The 11,184-nt window shown below is 45.0% G+C and overlaps 1 non-coding gene across 1 annotated transcript; it reads left to right on the top strand.

The window, feature by feature from the left end:
- Positions 1-351: 351 nt before the first annotated feature.
- On the top strand, positions 352-458 carry LOC139184696 (U6 spliceosomal RNA). The gene has a single exon (XR_011568263.1). It is a non-coding gene; the product is annotated as a U6 spliceosomal RNA (small nuclear RNA).
- The last annotated feature ends 10,726 nt before the right edge of the window (positions 459-11,184 follow it).

Consider the following 11,184-nt stretch of genomic DNA (forward strand, 5'->3'; position numbering starts at 1 on the left):
AAGAAAGAAAAGTGTCCCAAATTATTTGGGACAGAGCTTCCTTTTTGTATGTGATGTAATTTACAATTCCTTCCAGGAAATAATTAGCACTCTTGAGCAATTTTTGGAGAACTTTTACTGGAGGTCAGGAGCACCTTCTAACTTGTGGACCTTGAGAGGAATCTGGTAATATTAACTGGCACCCCTTTATTACAGTACCCACCGTTTTCTATCCATTTCTCTGCCAAGAGACAAGCTTTTGAAGTGACTGGCTCAGGACACTATTCCCTCATGGCAGATTTGAAATACAACTTCGACATGGGCTGGTAATAATTTTTTACCAGTAAAGTTTCTTTGGCAATAGTTGATACAGTACTCACTTCAGTAGCACATGCACTAAAATTGGAATGATACAAAGAAAATTAACATGGTCCCCGCTCAAGGAAAACAGTTGATACCATCTTCAGATCTTCATTTAGATACATTTCTCAGTTGACCAACCTATATCTTTGAGCAATTTTTTGGGGGAGAAATGATATGTGGATTTTATCATTTTTGTAGTAATATCACTGGCACCATTACAGTTCAGTTTGATAATAATCCCCAAGTGTTGTTTAGAATCCTTTCACACAATGTTGATATTAAGTGTTGACTTCCAGTACATTCTCTACTCCCATTGTGATGACAGTTGTTTAAGAGTGTCATTTTCCCAGTGTCTTTACACTGGTTCATCCAATTTCTCTCTTTCTCTTTAACTACAAGTTCTCTTTAAATGTCTAAAGACTTGCATAGCCAGTAATCACTCTTCTGACAAAGGGCAGTAGATTCAAGGATTCTGGACAAGCCTCTTCAGGTTTCTGTGCTTTAGTTTCTCCATCTTTTAGATGTGATAGTGATACATTTCAGCCATTTTTGGTATGTGTTCAGGTAATAGGCGTTTATAATTTATTTATTATTATTTTGGCTGCAATGGGTCTTCATTGCTGTGCTGGTCTTTCTCTAATTGTGGTGAGCTACTCTTCAGTGTGGTGCACGGATTTCTCATGGCAATGGCTTCTCTTTCTGGGGAGCACAGGCTCTAGGCGCATGGGCTTCAGTAGTTGCAGCACTTGGACTCAGTAGTTGTGGCTCAGGGGCTTAGTTGCTCATGGCATGCGGGATCTTTCTGGACCAGGGATTGAACCCGTGTCCTTTGCACTGGCAGATGGATCCTTATCCACTGTACCGCTAAGGAAGTCCAAAGTGGAGTCCTGTCTGGACCTCAGCTCCTCCAGGACTCAGTGATGAAAGAAGTGAAACACTGAGAACAATTGTACGTTTAACTTTTCTAGATTTAAGCTCCAGGGGTCTATGGAGAATAGGCAGGCAGCTGTGGCTAGAGGCTGCTATACTAAAGAGCTTCATCCTTACGTCTGAGAGTTTTTTCATGTTTCTTATGACAATTCATGTTAACTGGGGCGGCGACCTTTAATATCGAGTCTCCTCTCCCATTCTCAGATGCCCACACCGTGTTTAGGATACAGCCCCAAACAGATGAGCGCTGGAGTGGTGCCCCTGAAAATCTTGCTGTGCCCAGTGCATGGTGCTGGCACGCAGGTAGAACTGGGAGTTCCCCCACATCATCTCCAGTCTCCCACTGCTCTGAATTAGGACACGCCAGTGGGGTGACTTCCACTGGTCCCTGGGTAGTTCTTCATCTGAAGAAAATGTGTGAGACGAATGCAGAGGAAACACCTGTCTAGGCAGCCCCTCCCCTCAATCCAGTCTCACCTGTAATGTATCTTGGAGAAATTCCTTGAAGTTTATTGTATGAGAATGGCACCTTTTTCTGGTTTCCAGCTATAATGTGTCTTTTTATTATAATATTCTTTTGGCAAGTTCAATAGGAATTTGGAGTCTGGTGCTCAGACGACTGGAATCTCTTACTCAGGTCTGTATTCCCAGCACCTAGTAAAATATAATAAGCGTAAAGAATGTGTGTGTGATGAATAAGAGATGAATTCAGTGAATTTTGATCACATCATGTACAGTCTAATCAGGACCCTTTTGAGAATTAAAGGAGACACTGAGCAGGTGAGACACCAGATCAGCAGGAGTGAAATGGGACTCTTCCCAGCAAACAAGGAGATATGGCCACTCTATGCATAAGGGAAATGGGGAAGAAAGAGGAAAAAGTAGGATTAAAGAATGAGAGAAAAAATATTGTGCTTGGATTCGCACAGATGGAGAGTGGGATGCAGGATACTGATTTAAGAATCTTGTCAACAGTAAATGAGCGGGACTTCAGATGAGTTAGTCCGGTGGTTAAGAGTCTCCCTTGCAATGCAGGGGACATGGGTTCGATCCTTGATCTGGGAACTAAGATCCCACATGCCTTGGAGCAACTAAGCCCACATGCCACTGCTACTGAGCCTGCACACTGCAACAAAAGATCCCATATGATGCAACTGAGACCTGACGCAGCCAAATAAATGAATAAATATTTTAAAAAAATAGTAGATGGGGTTGAGTGGGAGAAGTAAGATTGGGCAGAGGGAAAAGTTGATGGGCCACAGGGAACTTTGAAGCTGGGATGGCCCTGCAGAGATGTCCCAGAACAAAGAAAGGAGCTTGTGCCTTTTCACTGCAGCATACTCTGCTCACAGAATGTATGCTGGCCATGGGAAGATAGTATGACCTTGGATGAGGTGGCTTCCTTCCATAAAGGTTGAATTCCTCCCAGAGATGTCGCTGTGGATCTTCACCAGCCAGCAAGGCCAGTAGTTAGGGTGTACCTAGGGTAGGGTCCCGGTGGCTTGCCACAGTGGCTGCTGCTGTCTACCCATGGTGCTGCTCCATCCCCTACTTCATAGAGTAAGTTACTTCAGAAAGTAAGATTGAACTTACTCTATGTTCTGAGGGGACTCATTGGGACACACTGCAGCTGGACTCAAGGCCATAGCTGATACTCATCATCTTCCTCTACTACCCATTCAAGATTCCCCTCACCCTCAAGTAGCACTTCCGCTGGTCAGGGTGAACCTCATCCATGAGAACTTCGAGTCTCTGGCAACCATAACCCTCTCAGGCTATGGCTGTTGGATGTTTCCATTTGCCATCAGAATTAGGGTTAGGGTTAGGGTACCAAGAGATTGTGCTACTGGATCACTTGTGAGAAAGATCCATTCCCCTCTGCTCCCCTTAAGTAACAGCAGCCTCCCTTCTCCCAGTGATCAGGGTCAATTACCCACTAGGCAGGATGGTGACCCCTTTCTTTGGTTGGCTAGTCTCTTAGCACAGGGATCTCCAAATGGCCAAGCAGTAGCCTCAGCTTAAAGTTTAAAGTTCCATAGTGAGGACTTCCCTGGTGGTCCAGTGGTTACGAGTCTGCCTGCCAATGCAGGAGACACAGGTTACAACCCTGGTCTGAGAAGATCCCACATGCTGTGAAGCCACTGGGCTGGTGCACCACAACTTCTGAGCTCAAGCTCTAGAGCTTGTCCTCTGCAACAAGAGAAGACACCACAATGAGAAACCCACACACTGCAACTGGAGAGAGTAGCCCCTGCTCACTGCAACTAGAGAAAGCCCATGGGCAGCGATGAAGACTCGGTGCAGCCAAAAATAAATTAATTTAAAATAGAGTTCTGTTGTGAAAGCATTCCCTTTCTGGAAACAAGGACCTCTAGGCACTTAGAGTGTCAAGGAAAAGAAACCTTAGTTCACTAAGTGGGTCTCTGGTAATAAAAAAAAACACACACGGAGCCACTTCAACTTCCATACCATGTTTCACAACCTTCTGTGTTCTGTCCATTGGGAGCACTGTGCCACAGAATAGCTTTGCTGAATCCTGGAGATGGTACCCCAGCCTCATACGAGATCATCTGGGAGCCGGCACCTCAATCATTCTTGCAGGGCAGCAGTTTCTGGGTGGTGGAATATATGATTGTGCCAGTGGGTGCCCTGCTCATGTACCCATGTGCCCTGGTCAGTCCTGTGGTCTCATATGATGTTTTGCAGGATCCCATGTTGCCAGGGTAATACTGTGTAAACAGAGTTGTGTTGGCTTCAGTATTCCAAACAGGAAAGGCAAACATATATCCCAGTGATGAGTCCATCCTAGTCAGGATGAGTCACTGGTCACTTTACACCAAGGGGTATGTTGATCTACTTTCAGTATGTGTGTGTGTCTAGAGACTCAGCATTGATCTACGGCTGGCAGGCTGGACCCTGGGCAGTAGCAGTGGTCGGTCTTTATGAATAGACACTCATGCTTTGGGCCCCTGCCTCTCTGTCACCATGGCTATGCTTGGGTCAGCACTGTAGTGTCAGAAGTTGGCTGATGACAACTGGCTGAGTCATTGTGTTCACTTGGTTATTAAACACCTCTTCCCTGGTAGATGCTCTCTGGTGTGTGTTAACATGTAACAGAGATCTTCACTCTTCAAACCCATTCCAATGGGTCCAGTGACCCAGGACAGAACTCCACACATTACCAGGCTCCCCTATGCCCCCCTCTATCAGGATGGGGGCATGATGACTCTTTGGGTTCCCAGGTATCAACTTAGAATATGTATCCAATAGTCCTTCAAATGTCCGAATTGTCACCATTCCCCTGGGAATAACTACTGAAATAAATGGCCCTAGATCTCTTTTGAGAAGGACACTGGCAGTGATTACAGACTTGCCGCAGCGTCGTAGGGCCCATTCTTCTGAGGACTCTTCCTCTGCTTTATTCAGTGGGTTCCAGGTCTGAAAGCCGCTCAGGTCTAGAAGGGCACAGGATCATGACCTTTATCCGGATGGCTGCCCTCAGCCTCCTGACCACCGCTCCTTGCTTCCTAGTTATTCCACAGACTGAGTGATACCCCTGCTGGCTGCTCATCTGTCTTGTCCCTCTGGATTCCTGTACCCAGTTGAAGGATGTGAGGGCTAAGCAAGAAAAAAGGCTTCCATAATGGCTCAGACAGTAAAGAATCTGCCTGCAATGCAGGACACTCTGGTTCGATCCCCAGGTCAGGAAGATACCTTGGAGGAGGGCATGGCAACCCACTTCAGATGGAAAACCCCATGGACAGAGGAGCCTGGTGGGCTACAGTCCATGGGGTCGCAAAGAGTCAACAGGCCTGAAGCGACTAACACAGGAAAATATGTGGCCACCAGGGGGCGGTAGCACACAACGCGCTTGCTTTGGGCAGTGCTTTGATAGGCAGGGAGTCGGAGGTGTCTCGCACAGACCTCCCGGAGCCAGGGAGAGGGGAGAAAGGCAAGAGAACTCGCAGGGAAGAGGGGACCCAGAGGGGGCTTAGATGTGTGGGAGATGTCACTCGGCAGCACGGCAGGGGGTCTCTGGGTCAGCAGAGCTCCAAAGGGCAACTGTGCTGGAGTGTTGCAGTTCCAGGATTCGTCTTGTCTGTGGCTGGCAGATGTGGACTTGGGATATTTTGCAGGGTATGCCAAGTGAGCAGGCTCTATGTAGCTAAAAGTCTACTGGGGCTCTATTGAAAGCCATTGGATGCTTTCAATTTAGAATTTTGAGTTTGATGGGCTTTGGAGCTAATGGTCTCAGCGTGTTATGAAGACGTGAACAACTTTGTGACAATATGCGGGGGCCCTCTGCTCGCTGAAGAGAGCCCAAAAAAACGCTCTCTTCATTATCTCTGTTGCTCCCCTGGGTCTGGCCCCCTGGGTGATCTCACCTCCAGCATCGCTGATGATGCCTCTGATGGCTACCTATCTCCATTTGGCCCCTACCCTTGAAGGATCTTTGCATCCCGGTTGCTATGGAAGCCCAGTCACCTAACAGCATCTCCTGCCATTTGCCCTGACCAATAGACAAAAGTCCTCCTGAATGTCTCAGTGACGTTGGCAGCCCTCGCACCAGCTCAGCCAGCTCATTTCTCATTGCTTTGGTTAAATAGCATGCCTTCCAGGTCCTCCCAGGGCACATGATGGGTTGGGTAGTCTTCCAGTCTTATGTAGCATGCCCTCTTCACTGAAGCTTTTTATAAACATTTATTAAATTTAGTTATTTATATATTAACTTTTGGCTGCACTGGGTCTTCATTGCTGCCTGCAGGCTTTCTCTAGTTGCTGTGAATGGGGGCTACTCTCTAGTTGCAGTGCATGGGCTTCTCATTGTGGTAGCTTCTCTTGTCACAGAACACAGGTTCCAGGGTGCAGAGGCATGTGAGATCTTCCTGCACCAGGGATCAAATCTGTGCCCCTACATTGGCAGGCAGATTCTCAACCACTGGACTACCAGGGGAGTCCTTCACTGAAGCTTTTGATTCTGTCTTCTATTGTCTTATGTAAACTTCCCCCAAACCACCCTAAGTGTGTTAGCGGTATCTCTCATGATCCCCAAGTCCCAGGATTCCTGGGTCTTTGCCAAGGTATTAATACTGCAGTGTGCCTCCCAATTCAGACGCTCTCCTTTACCCTACTTCATGTTCTCCCCACCTTGATCCAGTGTCCTCAGACTCCATCCTCATATAAACTGTCGCGCTCTTCCTAGTACATGGTACCTGGGTCTTGCCGCTCCTTCCAGGCACAGTCCTTTTCCTCTCTTAGCAGACCCAGCTCTTCCCTGACCAAATTCTGTTGGGACCTGACCTTACTTATTTGCCTGCTGGCCAGGACTGGAGGTGGGGCTCGGTCCTGAGATGGGTGTATGTGCTGCCTCAAAGAACTGAGACCTGTGCATTGTCTTAAGCAAATGGAAAGTACCAGCCCTTAACAAGGAGGAGTGGCCACTTCTTTGGCCCAGGATGTTCAAGGGCCTCTGGAATTCAAGATGGTCAAGTGTAGATGGCACCATCCAACCTCTCAGAGTGCTATTCTCCCTGAAAAGAACCCTTGACTTCTGGAGCTATGGGGTTTTTTAATTTTTTTTTTTTCTTTTTTAATGTGTTAAGCAAGAGAGTTCCAGAAAAACATCTATTTCTGCTTCATTGACTATGCCAAAGCCTTTGACTGTGTGGATCACAATAAACTGTGGAAAATTCTGAAAGAGATGGGAATACCAGACCACCTGACCTGCCTCTTGAGAAATCTGTATGCAGGTCAGGAAGCAACAGTTAGAACTGGATATGGAACAAAAGACTGGTTCCAAATAGGAAAAGGAGTATGTCAAGGCTGTATATTGTAACCCTGCTTATTTAACTTATATGCAGAGTACATCATGAGAAACGCTGGACTGGAAGAAGGACAAGCTGGAATCAAGATTGCCAGGAGAAATATCAATAACCTCAGATATGCAGATGACACCACCCTTATGGCAGAAAGTGAAGAGGAACTAAAAAGTCTCTTGATGAAAGAGGAGAGTGAAAAAGTTGGCTTAAAGCTCAACATTCAGAAAACGAAGATCATGGCATCCGGTCCCATCACTTCATGGGAAATAGATGGGGAAACAGTGGAAACAGTGTCAGACTTTATTTTTCTGGGCTCCAAAATCACTGCAGATGGTGACTGCAGCCATGAAATTAAAAGACACTTACTCCTTGGAAGGAAAGTTATGACCAACCTAGATAGCATATTCAAAAGCAGAGACATTATTTTGCCAACAAAGGTCCATCTAGTCAAGGCTATGGTTTTTCCTGTGGTCTTGTATGGATGTGAGAGTTGGACTGTGAAGAAAGCTGAGCACTGAAGAATTGATGCTTTTGAACTGTGGTGTTGGAGAAGACTCTTGAGAGTCCCTTGGACTGCAAGGAGATCCAACCAGTCCATTCTGAAGGAGATCAACCCTGGGATTTCTTTGGAGGAAATGATGCTAAAGCTGAAACTCCAGTACTTTGGCCACCTCATGCAAAGAGTTGACTCATTGGAAAAAACTCTGATGCTGGGAGGGATTGGGGGCAGGAGGAGAAGGGGACGACAGAGGATGAGATGGCTGGATGGCATCACCGACTCGATGGACGTGAGTCTGACTGAACTCCGGGAGTTGGTGATGGACAGGGAGGCCTGGCGTGCTGCGATTCATGGGGTCGCAAAGGGTGGGACACGACTGAGCGACTGAACTGAACTGACTTATTTATTTGGCTGCAGCGGGTCTTAGTTGCAGCATGCAGGATCTTTTCGTTGTGGCATGTAGAATATAGTTCCCCAACCAAGGATCGAACCCAGGCCTAGGCCATTGGGAGCTTAGAGGCTTGGCCATTGGACCACCAGGGAAGTTCTCTCAAGTTGCATTGATATTTGTGTTGCATCTTTTAATGTTTTCAAAGTGCTTTCTCATCTATAGGGTTGGCCCAAAAGTTTGTTCAGGCTTTTCTGTCAGATGTTACCAAAACCCCAAATTAACTTTTTGGCCAACCCAATATTATCCCATATTTGACCTTACAACATCCGTGTAAGAACAGGAAGGAGGATTATTCCCTTCTAGCAAATGAAAAACTGGGTTATAATGAGTATGGGTATGTCAAAGCCAAACAACTAGCAAAAACAAGGCTTAAAAAGTTGGAGTTTTTTAAGATCAAGGATACTATAGACCAACAGTGGGTCAGAAATGTTGTTTTAGGAAGCAGAGGCTGCCAGGAATTATGTTAAAATGTCTGTCCTTTCCTAATAAATGTCAGATAGGAAAGTAAGAGGACAGCTGGTAGTTTTTCTAAATCAGTTATTCACCAAAAGTGTATTTGCTGTCTAAAAAACATACTTGGGACTTCCCTGCTGGTCCAGTGGATAAGAATCTATCTGAAAATGCATAGGACACAGGTTCAATCCCTGGTCCAGGAAGATCCCACATGCCATGGAGCAACTAAGCCTGTGCAGCACAACTACTGAGCCTTTGTGCTGCAACAAGAAAAGCCACCACATTGAGAAGCCCATGCATCGCAACAAAGAGTGGCCCCCGCTGCTGCAACCAGAGAAAGACTGCATGCAGCAACAAAGACCCAGTGCAGCCAAAAATAAATAAATTTTAAAAATAAAAGATATAGCCAAGTATTGGCTATATATATTGGCAAAGATATATCCCAAGTACTTGGGATTGGGAGTTTGGAATTAGCAGATGCAAACTGTTGAGTATAGAATGAATAAACAAAAAGTTCCTACTGTCTAGCACAGGGAATCATACTCAATATCTTGGGAAAACCATTAATGGAAAAGAAAAGGTATACCCAAGTCAGTTTTTAATTCCTAAATATTAATAAGTCTTTAATAGCCTTATGCATAAGATTTATGTCTATAACAAATTTTGCTCACACCATGATGTTGGTCATGTGGTTAACTGAACTGTGTTAGCTTTTTCCTTGCAACTCCTTCCTGTAAATAAAAGAAAAATGTGGTCACTGGGACTTCACAGAGTATACAAATCTATTTTGAGCCTTTTCCAAAGGTAATGAAGAAAACCAGCATTTCCTCAAACTGCCCCAGCTGACTTGACTAAATAATAACCAACAGCCAAGAGGAATATGGACTGATGTTGAAGCTGAAGCTCCAATACTTTGCCTTCCTGATGCAAAGAGCTGAATTATTGGAAAAGATCCTGATGCTGGGAAAGATTGAAGGCAGGAGGAGAAGGGGACGACAGAGGATGAGATGGCTGGATGGCATCACTGACTCGATGGACATGAATTTGAGCAAGCTCTGGGAGTTGATGAAGGACGGGGAGTCCTTGAAGTCACAAAGAGTCAGACACGACTGAGCGACTGAACAACAAGAGAAATACTCCTTCGATCCAGAAGGAATCACAGAGATGATTCCCCTCATGGCAACCACACAAATAAACCCTAGCACACAATTTTATGTGCTGGATGAAATCAAGAAGTGGCATGGATGTAGTTTAACCACAATTGAAACACTAGACAGTGCTGCTGCTGCTAAGTCGCTTCAGTCGTGTCCAAATCTGTGCGACCCCATAGACGGCAGCCCACCAGGCTCCCCCGTCCCTGGGATTCTCCTGGCAAGAACACTGGAGTGGGTTGCCATTTCCTTCTCCAATGCATGAAAGTGAAAATTCAAAGGGAAGTTGCTCAGTCGTGTCTGACTCTTCGCGACCCCATGGACTGCAGCCCACCAGGCTCCTCTGTCCATGGGATTTTCCAGGCAAGAATACTGGAGTTGGGTGCATCGCCTTCTCTGCTACACAGTACTAGTCGTGTATTTTTTCACCAAAGTGTCCTGGTAGCTATAGTAATGACTCCAGCAGACTACTGATATTCACTAGTCAGCGACACTATGTTCAGAACCTTCAGCAAACCCTTTCTCACCTATGGTTAGGGTAACAGATGCCCAATTATTGGTGTAGATAAGGGGGTGGTAATAATTTCAGGCTGCTGCCACTCAAAATTTATTTAACAAGTATGAAAGAATCTGAAGGTCCTTGGGAGTAATATAAATTAAAAGCTCAAGAGAGTCAGGGGAGCAGGATTGGATGAACATGGTCAAAAGGTACAAACTTCCAGTTACAAGATAAATAAGTACTAGGGGCATAATGAGCCCCTAGTACTTGGATGATAAATATAACTAACATTATTGTATGTTATACATGGAAGTTAAGAGAGTGAGTCCTAAGAGTTCTCATCACAGGGGGAAAAAAAATATTTTTCTGTTTCTTTAATTTGGTACTTATATGAGATGATGGACATTGTTCACTAAATTTATTGCAATAATCACTTCATAAAATATTTAAATCAAATCTTTATACCTTAAACTTATTCAGGGATGTATGCCAATTATATCTCAAAACTGGCAGAAAAAAGCAATACAAAAAATAATCATTAAAAATTAATTAATTTAGAGTTGGGTGATTACATTTGATAATAATAAATATCACAATGCCAGGATGGTAAGAATATCACACTCATGAAGACATGTGAATTTAACCCTTGTTACCCCTGTTAGCTTTCTTTCCTTTCATTATTTCTTACAACACCCCAGCCCTTCCAGTTGTCTGAAAATGCCCAAGGGTCTGGACAAGAAGCTGCAGAGAGGTCAAGACAAACCATCAGGGTCCATTTCCCATTGGAAATGGTACCATCCCATACCAAAGAGAGCAGAGCTCAGAGTTCTTAATATTTTATAGCTATTATGGATAAAGACTCTCTATTTTACAAACTTAAATCTTCCCTACCTAATCCACAAGGGGGACTAGAAGCAGAACAGAGAGGGCAAGCACGTGTAGTAAGGAGTAAAGAGTAAGCTGTGCAGTCCAATATGGCAGTCATCAGCCACACGTGGAAGTGTTGCTAGCATGGCTGAGAAACTGGATCTTCGATGATA

The sequence above is a fragment of the Bos indicus genome, chromosome 8 (genome assembly GCF_029378745.1).
Source record: "Bos indicus isolate NIAB-ARS_2022 breed Sahiwal x Tharparkar chromosome 8, NIAB-ARS_B.indTharparkar_mat_pri_1.0, whole genome shotgun sequence".
NCBI lineage: Eukaryota > Metazoa > Chordata > Mammalia > Artiodactyla > Bovidae > Bos > Bos indicus.